The following is a 17,022-nucleotide window of genomic DNA, read 5'->3' as shown; positions in this document are numbered from 1 at the left end:
CCTGGCTTACTGGCGGCACTGGCGGCCCCTGGCTGACTGGCGGCACTGGCGGCCCCTGGCTGACTGGCGGCACTGGCGGCCCCTGGCTGACTGGCGGCACTGGCGGCCCCTGGCTGACGGGCGGCACTGGCGGCCCCTGGCTGACGGGCGGCACTGGCGGCCCCTGGCTGACGGGCGGCACTGGCGGCCCCTGGCAGACGGGCGGCACTGGCGGCCCCTGGCAGACGGGCGGCACTGGCGGCCCCTGGCAGACGGGCGGCACTGGCGGCCCCTGGCAGACGGGCGGCACTGGCGGCCCCTGGCAGACGGGCGGCACTGGCGGCTCCTGGCAGACGGGCGGCACTGGCGGCTCCTGGCAGACGGGCGGCACTGGCGGCTCCTGGCAGACGGGCGGCACTGGCGGCTCCTGGCAGACGGGCGGCACTGGCGGCTCCTGGCAGACGGGCGGCGCTGGGCAGACGGGCAGCACTGGCGGCGCTGGGCAGACGGGCAGCACTGGCGGCGCTGGGCAGACGGGCAGCACTGGCGGCGCTGGGCAGACGGGCAGCACTGGTGGCGCTGGGCAGACGGGCAGCACTGGGCAGACGGGCAGCACTGGCGGCGCTGGGCAGACGGGCGGCACTGGCGGCGCTGGGCAGACGGGCGGCGCTGGCGGCGCTGGCGGCGCTGGGCAGATGGGCGGCGCTGGCGGCGCTGGGCAGACGGGCGGCGCTGGCGGCGCTGGGCAGACGGGCGGCGCTGGCGGCGCTGGGCAGACGGGCGGCGCTGGGCAGACGGGCGGCGCTGGGCAGACGGGCGGCACGGGCGGCGCTGGGCAGACGGGCGGCACTGGAGAGGAGGAAGGCTCTGGAACCGCCGGACTGACGGGCGGCACTGGCGGCGCTGGGCAGACGGGCGGCGTTGGCGGCGCTGGGCAGACGGGCGGCACTGGCGGCGCTGGAGAGGAGGAAGGCTCTGGAAGCGCCGGACTGAGTAGCTCTCGTAGCGCCGAACAGGCGGGAGACTCCGGCAGCGCTGGAGAGGAGAGAGCCCCTGCAAGGATGGGCCGGAGAGACAGCCTGGTACGGGGAGCTGCCACCGGAGGGCTGGTGCGTGGAGGTGGTGACGGATAGACCGGGCCGTGCAGGCGCACTGGAGCTCTTGAGCACCGAGCCTGCCCAACCTTACCCGGTTGAATGGTCCCGGTCGCCCTGCCAGTGCGGCGAGGTGGAATAGCCCGCACTGGGCTATGCAGGCGAACCGGGGACACCGTGCGCAAGGCTGGTGCCATGTAAGCCGGCGCACTGGAGACCAGATGCGTAGAGCCGGCTTCATGGCACTTGGCTCGATGCCCACTCTAGCCTGGCCGATACGTGGAGCTGGAATGTACCGCACCGGGCTGTGCACCCGCACTGGGGACACCGTGCGCTCCACAGCATAACACGGTGCCTGCCCGGTCTCTCCAGCCCCCCGGTAACCACAGGAAGTTGGCTCAGGTCTCCTACCTGGCGTAGCCATACTCCCTGTTAGCCCCCCCCCAAGAAATTTTTGGGGCTGACTCCCGGGCTTCCATCCACGACGCCGCGCTGCCTCCTCATACCAGCGCCTCTCCGCTTTCGCCGCCTCCAGTTCTTCTTTGGGACGGCGATATTCTCCTGGCTGAGCCCAGGGTCCTCTTCCGTCTAATTCCTCCTCCCATGTCCATACCTCCTCGCGCTGCTCCTGCTGCTGCTTTCTCCGTTGCCCATTACCACACCGCTTGGTCCTGTTGTGGTGGGGGATTCTGTAAGGGCGTTCTTCTGTAGGAGGAGGAGAAGCGGACCAAAGCGCAGCGTGGTGGTTATTCATATTTTAATAAATCACTACACATGAACAAACTAACGAAAACAAGAAATGTGAGAACGCAAAACAGTCCTATCCTGTGACGACAAACACAGTGACAGGAACAATCACCCACAAACACACAGTGAAACCCAGGCTACCTAAGTATGATTCTCAATCAGAGACAACTAATGACACCTGCCTCTGATTGAGAACCATACTAGGCCGAAAACATAGAAATGCCCCAAAACATAGAAAAACAAACATAGACTGCCCACCCAACTCACGCCCTGACCATACTAAATAAATACAAAACAACAGAAATAGAGGTCAGAACGTGACAATTGCATTGCCACATATTTTTGCAGTATTACTTTAGTGCCTGCCTTGTTGCAAACAGGATGCATGTTTTGGAATATGTTTTATTCTGTACAATTAGGTTAGTATTGTAGAGTAACTATAATGTTGGTGATTCATCCTCAGTTTTCTCCTATCACAGCCATTAAAAAAGTTTGAGTTTAAAGTCACCATTGTCCTCATGTTGAAATCCCTGAGAAATGTCCTTCTTCTCTGGCAACTGAGTTAGGAAGGACGCCTGTATCTTTGCAGTGACTGGGTGTATTGATACACCATCCAGTGTAATTAATCACTTCACCATGCTCAAAAGGGATATTCACTGTCTTTGGTTAGATATTCTGGATAGGCTTTCTGCAAGATTTTGTATATATTACCTATCATATGACTATCCTTTTCTGACTCAAATGAGAAAATTCTCAACATTGCTCTGACGTCCAAAAGATTCCAGATCAAAATGTTGTAATGTAAAACTTTTAACTTGCATGTGTTTTAAAATGTCTACATTTGTCAGTCCAAAATTGCATTTTAATTCTGTCATGGTAATAAGAAATATATACATCTATGGTTTCTATGCCTTTAGTTTAAGCTATCCAAGAAATGTTCCATCGGGGTGTGTTTTTAGAGAGTAATTGGTATTGTATTGGTTCTTGTAGAATATATTTTATTTTCTTCCATATTGTTATAGTGTTCTTAACCATTTATGTGTTAACGTTGTTAGCTCCATCCTTTGAAAACAGACACTTAAATATTCTGGGGATGTACATGCGCATATGACATTTTTTACCCATTTCTGTTCTTTAGTGCACTTCTTTTTATTTAACCTTTATTTAACTTTATTTGACCATTTGGCACCCGTTATAAACCTGGGGCGGGCCCTGTCGGTTGGCCTTTGGTCGGTGTTCAGACGGACGGTTCCTCCCGCCCCATGTTGATTCGCTTCTATTGGTGGAACCCCTTTTGGAGACGGTTCACCCAGTTTCTCCGGTACAGTCCAGCCGAGCCCCGTCCAAGCAAGACCCAGTTGACCCGTCTGTCCCAGTGGCCCTACGTTGGTGTTCCGGTACGCCGCTCGAGAGGTCTTATCTAGCTGGAGGGTTTAGTAGGAACCGCTACAGGTATTACTGAACGGGTGTGCCACTCCCCTCTACACACCGGTGCCAGAGACATGTGTGTTTCTCAAACCCTGTCGTTGGCTCGGTTCCTACTAAACCCTCCAGCTAGATAAAGACCTCTCGAGCGCGCCCTGTCTCCCGTGGCCTCCAACTGGATTGCACCGGGGCCTCCTTCCCCCACGGGGTAAGACCCTTCCCCCCAGCCATTCTCTGCCCAGCGCGCCCAGGGACAACCTCTACATTGCGGGGGGGATACCTGGTTGATCCTGCCAGTAGCATATGCTTGTTTCAAAGATTAAGCAATGCAAGTCTAAGTACACACGGCCCGGTACAGTGAAACTGCGAATGGCTCATTAAATCAGTTATGGTTCCTTTGATCAGTCCAACTTTACTTGGATAACTGTGGCATATCTAGAGCAAATCATTTCCAACCTTCAGGGATGTGTGCATTTATCAGACCCAAAACCCATGAGGGGTGCGCTCGGACGCCCCAGCCGCTTTGGTGACTCTAAATAACCTTGAGTTGATTGCGCACACTTTGTGGCGGTGACATCTCATTCGAATGTCTGCCCTATGAACATTCAATGGTACTTTCTGTGCCTACCATGTTGACCACGAGTACCGGGGAATCAGGGTTTGATTCTGGAGAGGGAGCCTGAGAAACGGCTACCACATCATAGGAAGGCAGCAGGCGCGCAAATTACCCACTCCCGACTCTGGAAGGTAGTGACGAAAAAGAACAATACAGGACTCTTTTGAGGCCCTGTAATTGGAATGAGTACACTGTAAATCCTTTAACAAGGATCCATTGGAGGGAAGTCTGGTGCCAGCAGCTGCGGTAATTCCAGCTCCAATTTATTGCCATGACCATATTTAACAATATGTTGCAACCTACAACCTATACCCTGTTCAAAGGCATTCAAATGGCACACATACCCAATCCATGTCTCAATTGCTAGCTTACAGGCTTACTCTAAAATTGATCAAATGGTGTGTTTTCCTCATTTAATGTACACACAATACATCATAATGACAAAGCAAAAACTGTTTTTTAGAAATTGTAGCAAATGTATTAAAAATAAAAAACAGAAATACTTTATTTACATAAGTATTCAGACCCTTCGCTATGAGAATCGAAATTGAGCTCAGGTGCATCCTGTTACCATTGATCATCCTTGAGATGTTGCTACAACTTGATTGGAGTCCACCTGTGGTAAATTGATTGGACATGACTTGGAAATGCACACACCTGTCTATATAAGGTCCCACAGTTGACAGTGCATGTCAGAGCAAAAACCAAGCCGTGAGGTCAAAGGAATTGTCTGTAGATCCCCGAGACAGGATTGTATCGAGGCACAGATCTGGGAAAGGGTACCAAAAAATGTAATTGAAGGTCCCCAAGAACACAGTGGCCTCCACCATTCGTAAATGGAAGAAGTTTGGAACCACTAAGACTCTTCCTAGAGCTGGCCGCCCGCAACACTGAGCAATCGGGGGAGAAGAGCCTTGGTCAGGGAGGTGACCAAGAACCCGATGATCACTCTGACAGAGCTCAAGAGTTCTTCTGTAGAGATGGGAGAACCTTACAGAAGACAAAACATCTCTGCAGCACTCCACCAATCAGGCCTTTATGGTAGAGTGGCTAGATGGAGGCCACTCATTATGGGGTGTGTGGATTGATGAAGGGAAAATACAATTTAATACATTTTAGAATAAAGCTGTAACCTAACAAAATGTGTAAAAAGTCAAGGGGTCTGAATACTTTCCGTGGGTACTGTACATTAATTGTCTTATCAGTGTCTATGTAGCCTGTTGGCATCGGCTACTTCTATAGAGAACAGTTCATTGGGGCCATCAACTGGAAAGGTTTTTTGCAGCTTGATAAAGGCTTCATCAGCGCTTGTGAAATCCATATTTTGCGTTCCCTTCCATACCCACAGCACTGCTGGACGGCAGAATTTAGATTTGATCTCATTTTCCTCCAGTGACTGTGATTGGCAGGTAATCCTTACGTTTCTTTCTCAGCTTTGCAGACAGGTCCTGGACTAATCCAATGGTCTAGCCTTGGATTCTCATCCCCTTTCCCGGTTGTGCCTTCAGAATGTTGACTTTGGTCTGATTGTTCCATTGTTTGAAGATTACTCTGTGTGGGTATTTAGCGTTCGATCCTATTGCGTCATTCCAGATGCTCTGGTGATATTCCCACCTCAAGTTACTCTGATCTTAGTTTGACTACGTAAATGGAAAGATCCATTTTTCCTCGTCTTCTAGTAAAGACAATATTCTCATGTAGTTACGTCTCATTCTGTTTTCTTGCTGATCCAATTTCTCTTCTAAAGTTAGCTTTTTTTTTCAAAAGGCACATTTTGTTGCGTTGTTCGTTCATGCACACACCTTGTTTGTGCGTGTCTGACACGATGGCCTCCACTATCTTTGAGGCAAATCTACTTTTTAAATGTTCATGATCTTGACACTAAAAACAGTAGCCTGGACATTCCCTATGTTGACGGACTGGTGAGTTTAAATAGGGTAGTAGTGAGATCCAGGGGCACAACTTTGGTTTTAGAAGTGGGGGGGACATAACTGAATTTCTACACAATCTAATACGACCCATGGCCTTTCTAGCCATCTTTATTTAGAACAACATAAAGCAGAAATGTCCATTCATCAAGCTAGATAAGAGATCATTATTAAATATGTTTAAGTGATAAGACTGAACTAGATCAATGATAATTCAATAATCAATATTGTGTTGCACCTTTAACCAATAGCCTAACAAATGAACAACTCTTACAAATAAAGTTAAGACTTTTACCCAAAGGATTGTATCGGTCTTAAATCCAGCCGGCTGAAACTGAAAACTTCAGCCAGACCGCCCAGCCAGCCTTAGCCACCTGCAAGCCCAACCCCTACCAGTCTAGTCAATAACTCAACTCTCTCCCCAACACATTGTCTCAAGCAAAGCAAAATAAAGGGTTGTATCTGCAAAAATTCACCTCAGCTCCATCACAGACTGGTCTTCCCTGGCTGCCTGACCCCGATGAGACCCCTTTCACCATCTGATCCTTCTCAGATGAGGCATGACAAAGAATGACATTGGTGTACAGTTATACATTATCCATGAATAGAATCAATGTTTAAACAAGTGAAATTACCATTATTCCCAGATCCCAGACTGTAGCTTACCCATTGATTCAATTCACTGAGTGTTATAATATACTATATTATAATATACTTTAAAATTGTCCTGAGGTCTGTAGATTGGTCTTCCCTGGCTGTCTGACCCTGCAGAGACACCTGTCTCCATCTGATCCTGCTAAGATACGATGAGCACAGTGTTGTGTACTGACTGTGCACCATGACCATAAAGCCTGTAGAGCTGTTTATACTGTATCAGTGTGAAAGTAGGGAATCTGACAGATCAATAACGTAACATTGCTATACTGACTAGTAAAAACTGATATTGCACTGAAAAACCTTCAGAATAGTTGATTTATTAATTTGATTCAGGTCAAGTGCGATTGAGGCAAAAATAATAGCTAAAGTTAGTGAGCTGACTTTCGCTAACTAGTTGGCTCACTATCTCTGCTAGCTAATGGTACTTCTGTTGAAACGGGACAAAACAAAGGCTACAAAACATTTCCATACATACAACAGCTGCTAGATACAGCTACCTGACAGATACTGTAGCTACAGGCTAGCTAGAGCTGAACTGGCTGTGGTAGCTACTAGCTAGATAACTAGCTGTTAGTAGTTCATTCACTTCAGTCAAGAGGGGATGAAACATTACCTAATGTAACATGTCAGTTACACTATTAGCTTAGCTCTAGGAATAAAAATATTTTTCTGTCAAAAAGCATTTACCTTGCCTGCTAGAGTCGCCAGTTTCTGCTCTGCTTGTTTTTACAACTCTGAGAAAAAGCGCAACAGACAGCAGAAGCTCTACCTTCACACAGCCTGTCCGCATGCTCTGCGGTGCCTGTTCGGTCTTAAATCCAGCCGGCTGAAACTGGAAAACAGCCTACCCAACCTCTCTGAGGCGTCCGCATGGTACTAAAGCACACCGGAGCCACGTTTTGTATCACAGTGCAATGATAAAAGTGGGGGGTACGAACATGCAATTTCAGAATGTGTGGGGTCATGTCCCCCCCTGTGCCCAGTGAAAGTTGCGCCTCTGGATTCAACTTGAAGTAGTTCTCAAATTTCCCTGTACTCTACTTTTAAATCATGCTGAGAATAATTTGGGAAATCATCTTTTCACACTAGACCATTTGTACATATACAATTAAAAGCCACAGTTCAAAGCCACAGTTCAAGGAAAAACTACAGTACTCCTGTTTTATAAATAGGGTGCAGTTTTCTGTGCTCGCCTGAAATGGCTCTTTCCGCAGGTGATTAGAACCCAAAGCGAATCGTCGTTCTGTTAATTAGGACTAATAATGTGTCGGTTTATATAATCACATTCACATTTATTCTACAACGTCTGAAACAGAACTATGATTGTTTGACTGAATAGTCAGTTAGAGTTTGTGCTTTCCATGGTGAATAAAATTACGTTACAAATATTGTACTCTGAGAAGGTCGAAGCCCAACTTTCCTATGAACCTTCAGGTCCTGGTGCCCACTTCCCACCTCATTTACATGCGATAGAAAGGCAATTTCTGTAGGCCAGGTTCACCCTGAAGCCTCAATTAATGGTTCTTATACTGTACAATAGTGAAACTGAAAACTCTGTAAGAACTTGTGCTTTTTGTCAACTGTCTTCATATCTCTGCAACAAGATATAACTCAGTTCACTTTGGCAAAACAAAAGACTTATCTGAAGGGACTAGATAGGTGTCAACAATATGGCTAAAGCGCCACCCTGGAGACATCACTCTTCTTTCAGATCTGTGAACACTTAGGGCAGGGGAAAGGGACTTGGGCAGGTTGAAATGTAACTGGGCCTGATTTCTGAAATGTGGAAATAACACACTCTAAGGTGCTAGGAGCTCTACTAAAACTGATAAGAAATTGAACCTTTCCAGCATTGTCAATGTGAGAAATTGCCAAAGAGTTGACCTTGTGTGCCATTCGATATTAGTTCTATTTGTCTTCAGGGTCCAGATGGCTGGTTACCTTAAGGCCACCGTAACCAGCTATTAGATTCAGTGTTTAATGCTCAGTATGATTAACCAGATATTGTGCTAATTAACAGATGAAGTCATTGATTAAGATCTGTTATCGCTGGCAGCATGTACATTCTAGATTATAAGCTTGATGAATGATAAAGACGAGTCAGACTATTGTGAGTGATGTTCCAGGTGGAATGTTTTTTTTTTTTTCATAACATAATCCGTTGTTTTTCACCACTATAATGAATGACCTAATCCTGTGTAACACTTTGATTCGTATTGTTGGTTTTGGTACTAGCCCCACTTGGCCCCATTACCCACCTTCATTAAACAAGTTGAAAAGACCAACAAGTATCTTGGAATGTGATTGAATTACTGGACTCACTGGCCGCTGCATTTGAGGAAAATTGGTGTCTAGAAGGGAATAAAGGCAATGCCATCTCAAATGTTCGACAGCTTGCTAAAATGGTTTTTCAAATAGATAAATTATGTTTCCACATTATTATCCACTGTGTTATTTGCAGTCATTTTCATTTGTTAGGTGAAATCTAATATCTTTATTCAGCAATACATGTCCCCTTTCAGGTCATGAAAATGAAATGGGTCAAATAGTTCAGGTTGTGGGTGTCACATGAATGGGTGACCCAGTGAATCTGGTGGGCCAAGTAATACAAGGTCAATATGTTTCACACAAAATGTCTTTATCTAGGCCTAAGTATAAAGACACCGTGCTAGTAGAGTTTGGCTTTGATGTTTTTCATCAAAAACAGCTAAATTAATCTACACATCTCTATACAAGCTCTGGTAATACTGTATCTCTAGTCAAACAATGAGCAACAGACATTGATAACATGTTTAACAATAAAAGGTCTATAGCAAGAGCTGCAATTAAGCTACCTTCAGTCTCTCTCCAGTCCCACCCTGAGTTTCATAAGGCACAGTTCAGACATGTCATTTTCCAACCTATACAACAGGACAATGATCCAAAATATTCCTATCACGGACTGTGCAGATAAGTAAAGTAATGTGCAATGTATTCAATTTCATATTCTGTTGACATCTAGTGGACACTTTGTGCAATCCTGAATGGCCACCTACAGTGCCTTGCGAAAGTATTCGGCCCCCTTGAACTTTGCGACCTTTTGCCACATTTCAGGCTTCAAACATAAAGATATAAAACTGTATTTTTTTGTGAAGAATCAAAAACACGTGGGACACAATCATGAAGTGGAACGACATTTATTGGATATTTCAAACTTTTTTAACAAATCAAAAACTGAAAAATTGGGCGTGCAAAATTATTCAGCCCCTTTACTTTCAGTGCAGCAAACTCTCTCCAGAAGTTCAGTGAGGATCTCTGAATGATCCAATGTTGACCTAAATGACTAATGATGATAAATACAATCCACCTGTGTGTAATCAAGTCTCCGTATAAATGCACCTGCACTGTGATAGTCTCAGAGGTCCGTTAAAAGCGCAGAGAGCATCATGAAGAACAAGGAACACACCAGGCAGGTCTGAGATACTGTTGTGAAGAAGTTTAAAGCCGGATTTGGATACAAAAAGATTTCCCAAGCTTTAAACATCCCAAGGAGCACTGTGCAAGCGATAATATTGAAATGGAAGGAGTATCAGACCACTGCAAATCTACCAAGACCTGGCCGTCCCTCTAAACTTTCAGCTCATACAAGGAGAAGACTGATCAGAGATGAGGCCAAGAGGCCCATGATCACTCTGGATGAACTGCAGAGATCTACAGCTGAGGTGGGAGACTCTGTCCATAGGACAACAATCAGTCGTATATTGCACAAATTTGGCCTTTATGGAAGAGTGGCAAGAAGAAAGCCATTTCTTAAAGATATCCATAAAAAGTGTTGTTTAAAGTTTGCCACAAGCCACCTGGGAGACACACCAAACATGTGGAAGAAGGTGCTCTGGTCAGATGAAACCAAAATTGAACTTTTTGGCAACAATGCAAAACGTTATGTTTGGCGTAAAAGCAACACAGCTGAACACACCATCCCCACTGTCAAACATGGTGGTGGCAGCATCATGGTTTGGGCCTGCTTTTCTTCAACAGGGACAGGGAAGATGGTTAAAATTGATGGGAAGATGGATGGAGCCAAATACAGGACCATTCTGGAAGAAAACCTGATGGAGTCTGCAAAAGACCTGAGACTGGAACGGAGATTTGTCTTCCAACAAGACAATGATCCAAAACATAAAGCAAAATCTACAATGGAATGGTTCAAAAATAAACATATCCAGGTGTTAGAATGGCCAAGTCAAAGTCCAGACCTGAATCCAATCGAGAATCTGTGGAAAGAACTGAAAACTGCTGTTCACAAATGCTCTCCATCCAACCTCACTGAGCTCGAGCTGTTTTGCAAGGAGGAATGGGAAAAAATGTCAGTCTCTCGATGTGCAAAACTGATAGAGACATACCCCAAGCAACTTACAGCTGTAATCGCAGCAAAAGGTGGCGCTACAAAGTATTAACTTAAGGGGGCTGAATAATTTTGCACGCCCAATTTTTCAGTTTTTGATTTGTTAAAAAAGTTTGAAATATCCAATAAATGTCGTTCCACTTCATGATTGTGTCCCACTTGTTGTTGATTCTTCACAAAAAAATACAGTTTTATATCTTTATGTTTGAAGCCTGAAATGTGGAAAAAGGTCGCAAAGTTCAAGGGGGCCGAATACTTTCGCAAGGCACTGTATGTGCCCTTACACATAATGATCGATAGTCACAAGTGGATGGTCCTACATTCAGGGGTTAGTGACTTCAAATTGTAATTAAATGTTTAATTATTCAGGTCTGCTCTTGTAATTAGATACAGAATGTCCGATGTCGTTTTCATTAAATATCAGTTTTCTTATGTCCAATAGGCTTTAATTGTGAGAAGTCATGTGGCGTGACAGGTGGTGCCGTTCCCGGAAGAACTCGTGGCAGATAGGGCATGTGAGTTTCTCCTCTCGCCTCCTCACCTGGGACCGCTCCAGAAACTCCTTCTTGTGGTGGGAGCGCATGTGGAACACCAGGTCTGAAGTCATGCGGAAGGAGAGGTTACACTTGGCGCACCAGTTCTGCACTTACACCCCAAAGGAGCTAAATGTTGGAGGAAGAATTGTTAGAGATTATGTTGTTTGTATTTGGGCTCCAATAATCCTGGACCAGTGCTCTGGTGGGTAAGGAAAAGCATTGCAAGTAACCGGTATGGGTAGGGTCTGTGCGCCAGGTAAATCACCATTCAACATAATGTTATTAGATGCCAACAAATTGTTGTATCCCAGAACAGTCTTTGAGGTAAAAATGTCTCTCACGTCTTCTAGGTGGTTCGATGGGGCAGGTGTGTTGGATGGGTGAGCTGTAGAGCAGTTAGAAGAAGTCCCTTTATTGGGTTTACAGAAAGCGCTTTTCTGCTCCTCCTGTCCACTGAGCAGAACGAATGAAAACTCACTGTTGTTGCTCTTGGAGTTCAAACCAGAGCTTATCTCCCTCACTGTCTCAGAATCAGCCTCTGTTGGCTTTTCTTTCTCGTGCATAACACTCCTTTTTGCAGCTCCTACTTCTGTGAACGCACTATTTTTGCATTCCACTTGGTCCTTTTTGAGCTGGTACTTCGCTGCCTTCAGTTTCAAAACAGAGCCAGTTGACTCTAGCACAATGAGGTGGTAGTCTCTGGTTATCTGTGTGATGTTGTCATTCAAGATGTTGGTTTTCTCCAGTAACACTGGTTTCCTCCATCGGGGTAATCCGTCTCCTCATGTTTCCTTTTCCGCAGAGAAATCTCTTCTTCCTCACTGGCGCTGGATTCTTTATGTTCCAGATCCCTGGCGATGTTGTGGAAGTCTGTGATGCGGTGTTGCCATTTTATTTCAATGTGTTTGTGTTCATAGGCCTCTCTGCTCGGCATGTCATTCTTCACCTGGGAGCACAGGAAGCGGCAGTGGGCCAAGTAGGGATGCTCGTTCTTGAAGACCCGGTTACATTTTGCACATTTGAGCTCTGTGAAGATATATGCATTTTGTTAGTTAATATGGACATTACAAAACACATTGGTGCAAAATGAAGCACATAAAAATAGTCCACATATATTATCTTTGAAAAAGTTTCAGTACATCTCTTAATTTTGTCCTTTCCATTAAGCATTTACGCACAGGCTACAACAAAACTTCTGACAAAATGCTGAAACAACAAGGGTAACATTAGTAGGCCTATCTTTTAAGGATGATCATGAAGAAGATGAGGAAGCCCTGGGCAAAATATCCCATAGGATTAGTGATAGGAATAGATTCTCACATTCCTATAGGATTTTGTCACCTCTATCAGAATCCTATTGGACAACTTTTTCCCCTATTGGAAATCAAAAGTGATCCGATTGGATCCTTTTTCATAAGACTTGTAGGATTTTGTCACTCCAATCAAAATCCTATTAGAACTTTTTTCTTAATTGAACCCAATAAATTATAAGTTGTCTTAAGTTCCAGTACAATACAACAACATTAATAACAATATTTTAGTTGATCCGGAAACAACAGTTCTATATTCATTCATTTTGGTTTTATTCACCTTTAAACTGTCCCTTTAAGAGTGATTGATGACGTCACAGCGAGCATGGCTTGTAGTGTTAATTAACTACCTCCACCTGTGGCTGTGCAGAAAATCTCTGGTTTTCTAACATTATTATTTGTATTTGTTTCCGTATGAAGATGACGATGTTTTAGTCATTTTGTCATTATGCAGTATTTTATGTACTCGTTTTAATGCTAGCTATGAAACTACTGTTAGCCACATTTTGCCTATCAGCTGACTAGATATCTAAGTTGTAGTCATTTGTATTTCATTTGAGTCACTATTGTTATAGCAGATGATACATGTTTCTTGTTTGTTATTGCTAAATATATGTACCTTATTATAGGCAAGGCAAACACGTTTTCATGATTTCAAACATCACGTTTGTGGACTCATTCAGCAGTTTTTACCTAATTAAGTAGAATGCTATTGGAAATTAATGTTGAAAGTTCTATTTATATTCCTAAAAGATAAGTTGAAAAGGATGCTGTCGATTCTTCCCATTGACAATAAGTTTTGATAAATAGCCCTAAGTGTCCTAATCAATAAACTTATATTGACTAGGGGAAAATCAGGTTGTATGCGCTATTGGGAAATTAACACAACTCAAAAACCACATGGAAACTGGAAATATTGTTTGCATCTCTTGTTAGAGGAAAACCTGCTAAAGACAACCAGCTACATTTTGGAATTATTCATTTTGATTTGTGAGTCACTAAAACAGAGAGAGAGACGCAACGTTTATTTGTCAATCACTCATATTGATGTCTCATTGAAATCAATAGAACAAGAGGGGCGAGTGCACGTCCTGTTAGAACTAGCCTTACAAAAAAAAAAGGAGGACAACTTCGAGAAGACAGCAAGCTACATTTTGGATTGTTGCATTTTGTTTCAAGTGGGTCGCCAAATCAGAAAGATAAACGCAACACTATCATATACATTTGAAATCAATAGAACGGGGGCAGACTTTGGTGTGTATGAATGATTTAAACTAACACTACTCAAAGGGCACACTGAATCTGAGAATAATTCGTATAGCACTGGTTAGAAGATAATTTGCTGAAAACAGTCATCTAAATTCTAGAATGTCGGATGGAAGTTTTGTAAGGCTCCAAAAATGGGTCAGTTGCTTTGTTATTTAACTTAAACAAATCACGACCCGCCATAGGATATCAATAGTGACAAGGGTTGGCTGTTATTTGAGTGATGGATTGAGAGTCAAACTATCTATTGGTGTGAGGCCAGTGACCTTTATAGAGGAGACCTACATTTTCCCTGCCATTTGAGTTGGAAAATGATAGCAGAATTTGACCGCAGGAGCGTATGACAAAATCAGCGGTACAAAACCAAAGATATTGATCGGTTTTAAGCAATCGATTTTGTGTCGTGATTACTATAAACGGTTATACTAACATCACTAATCTGAGGTAAAAAGGATATGTAATTACCCTCAATTCGATGTGGTCAAAACGTGAGGTTGTGTAATTTAGTAACACATACAGTGCACATACAGGAAATTAGCTCTAAAATAATGTAATCTGTAGCTTTATTGGACAATCTCACAGCTAAATATGGCATGGAAACCTAAACATTTATGTTCAACTGCAATCAGACCAGTAAACTGAGGAACACTCGCTCTCTTGTGTCTCTCCAGAGCATAATCTTCATCTCTTTGCCTACTCACACCAGTAATAATTCCCTGAGGTTCTTAACCTTTTCAACATAACAGCACAATATCGGAGTGATTCAAACCTATCACATTTTGGAACCAGTCCTCTTCGACGCCTATGGGATTCTACTGTATAGTATAGGATTCTATTTTACAGGATTCTAATACAATAGACAAATCATATCAGATTTTGGAACCAGTCCTATGAGATAAAATCCTATAGGAGAGGTTCCAAAATCTGATAGGATGGTCTATTAGGGTTGTTTTATTGGAATCCTATAGGATATTTTGGCTAGGTTGCTGATTAAGAGCTGTATTTCTATAGCACTTTCCCAAGTCTTTCACCGGCATTATGTCCTCTGGTTGAGATGTCAGTGAAGCCCAGTAGATGTGACAGCTCCTGGTCATACCACACCAACAGTTCCTCATCCTGATGGATTTCCTTAGTGGTCCGGAAATACAGCTGGCCTCCCTTCAGGAACGCTTCGGTGTTCTGCTCCTCCCGGTGACGTGCTGCTTGCACCAGACGCAGCCAGGACAGCACGAGAGCAGAGCTCCGCATAGCCTCGGGGCCCACCTGTTCAGAGAAATCATTATGCCATAGAGACATCAGGATCGCCTCTCCTCAATCATAGTGAAAACATTTAATTGATTGGAATTTGTAAAGATGTAAATGCAATGGCTGGTCAATCACTTTCCACTGGTACGTGGATGACAATCAAGCCATTTTGTGGTATATAATTTTTTGAACAAGATTTTGATTTAGCCTATGAGTCTCTGTTTTGCATCCTTGTGTCTCTGTGTGGTATGCCAGCTTGCAAGCCAGAATGTGTTATTAAATAGAAATACATTTACCCTGAACACGTATGATTTGCTTCTCTTGTCGCTGGATTTTAGCGCTATGAAGGCGATGGTGTCATGGAACGTGTTCTGAAGGATGCACGGGCCGAACTGTGCCCCAGCAGGGATGTTGCACATGACATGTACACTGGAGTAGAGGACTGTCGCATGGTGGTGGAGGAATTTACCCTCGCTGGTCCAGAGGGAATGAGGTAATAAATGATGGTTCATGGTTTGTCTGTAGGAAGATGATATATGTTAATAATGCATCATTAAAATGATAGTTATTCGAAAGTGTAGGACATTTTAAATGTGATGAATCGAGACTTTGAATATGATGCTTTTGCGAAAGAGTTATTAAAATACAATTGTGATTTTCATGTCTTGCTATAGATTTTCAAGCCAATTTAAGTCAAAACTGCAACTAGTAACTCCAGTGAATATTTGTCCTTGCATTTTAGGTTATTGTCATGCTGAAAGCTGATTTGTCTCCCAGTGTCTGTTGAAAAGCAGATCGAACCAGGTTTTCCTCTAGAACTTTGCCTGTGCTTAGCTCTATTCCTTTTTTATCCTAAAAAACGACCTAGTCCATGGGAATGACAAGCATACCAGTAACATGATGCAGCCACCACCATGCTTGAAAATATGAAGAGTGGTACTCAGTGATGTGTTTTCTTGGATTTGCCTCAAACATAGTTCAACTGAAATGTGTCTTCCGCATTTAACCCAACCCCCCTGAATCAGAGAGGTGTGGGGGGCTGCCTTAATCGACATCCATGTCATCGGCTCCCTGTGGACAGTGGATTAAGTGCCTTGTTCAGGGGCAGAACGACAGATCTTTACCTTGTAGGCTCTATACATGGTCTTGTATAGCTACAGGACGTGCAGGCATTAGTTCCAGCCCTGCAGTAACGATAGTGCTAGCGCTCTGCCACTGCAGCTGGTCACTAGGGAGGTGAGAAGTTTTCTATGCGTGTCTGTATTTGCCTGGTCTCAGTTCAGCGCTAGGGGTCTGAGAGAGAGAGAGAGAGAGAGAGAGAGAGAGAGAGAGGACCTCCATGTCTAAAGCCTTCACCCCAGCATCCTCAAGAGCCACACCAGGTTTGAGAGCTTCTCAAGGGACAGAGAAAGATCTGGGAGCTGGAAGAAACTACCCCCCAGCCCAGCGCATAATTATACCGCTGTCCCCCAGCCACAGACACCTGCAGGTGATCAACTGTCTTGTTGTTGTCACTCAGATGTCTGAGGAGGCCTTGCTCTTTTCTTGACTTGGGGTTAGAGAGACTCATCACTGTAACACCACTCTTAAACCTGTTAAGTCTACCCCCTCCTTTTTCGAACATTCTGTTAAAAATCGCGCAACATTTCAGCGTCCTGCAACTCATGCCAGGAATATAGTATAAGCATATGATTAGTACGTGTGGATAGAAAACACTCTGAAGTTTCTAAAACTGGTTAAATCACGGCTGTGACTATAACAGAGCGGGTGTTTCATCGAAAAGCACAAGAAAAACTGGTCACTGAAAACTGAAAAAAATATCCATGCGCCACTTG

General features: G+C 44.4%; 1 pseudogene; it reads right to left on the bottom strand.

Moving 5' to 3' along the window:
* Window positions 1-11,275: 11,275 nt before the first annotated feature.
* Window positions 11,276-15,699, bottom strand: LOC110503079 (zinc finger protein 488-like; annotated as a pseudogene).
* Window positions 15,700-17,022: the final 1,323 nt, after the last annotated feature.

Source organism: Oncorhynchus mykiss, chromosome 23 (assembly GCF_057628025.1).
Source record: "Oncorhynchus mykiss isolate SJ-2025 chromosome 23, ASM5762802v1, whole genome shotgun sequence".
Lineage (NCBI taxonomy): Eukaryota > Metazoa > Chordata > Actinopteri > Salmoniformes > Salmonidae > Oncorhynchus > Oncorhynchus mykiss.
The sequence above is the reverse complement of the archived record's forward strand: the minus strand, read 5'-3'. Positions and strand labels throughout refer to the sequence as shown.